Raw genomic sequence first — 556 nt, forward strand, 5'->3', positions numbered from 1 at the left:
GGGGGAGGGGGCAAGGAGGAGGAAAGGCTTGGGGCCTCCAACGGAAGCTGCAGGGAGGACATTTCCTCCCAATTTACAGCCGAATTTCCTAACCGTCATAGCCCATACCCATCAATAAGGCACAAAGACTTCTGGCAAAATCGTGAGTTTCCCTTAATGGAGCGGGTATTTCAGCAGAAGTGGAGGGGAGAGTGAGAAGGGAACTACTATTTTGTTGTTCCCATGAGCCAAGTGCCTTCTTTATAGACTCAACAACAGTCCGGTGAGGTAGGCTTGGACATACAGACGTGGAAACTGAGGCACCAGGGGGCACAGGGCCTCCTCCACATTCCCGCAGCCAGTGTCAGAGGACGATTAGAACCTAAACCCCTTGACTCCAATCCCAATGCTCTTACTGCTCAACATCCTGTGACTAAAAGGACTCATTGGCCAGAAGCAGCCGCCCCAGCTCCTGGCAATCTACAATGCTGGCCAGCCCTCCTTTCTCTCAATGGCCAAGCTCATTCCCACCTCAGAGCCTCCCACTACCTGGAGTGTCTTAGTCACAGATCTTGGC

This window comes from Lontra canadensis, unplaced genomic scaffold, assembly GCF_010015895.1.
Source record: "Lontra canadensis isolate GAN:19392208 unplaced genomic scaffold, GSC_riverotter_1.0 scaffold13, whole genome shotgun sequence".
Lineage (NCBI taxonomy): Eukaryota > Metazoa > Chordata > Mammalia > Carnivora > Mustelidae > Lontra > Lontra canadensis.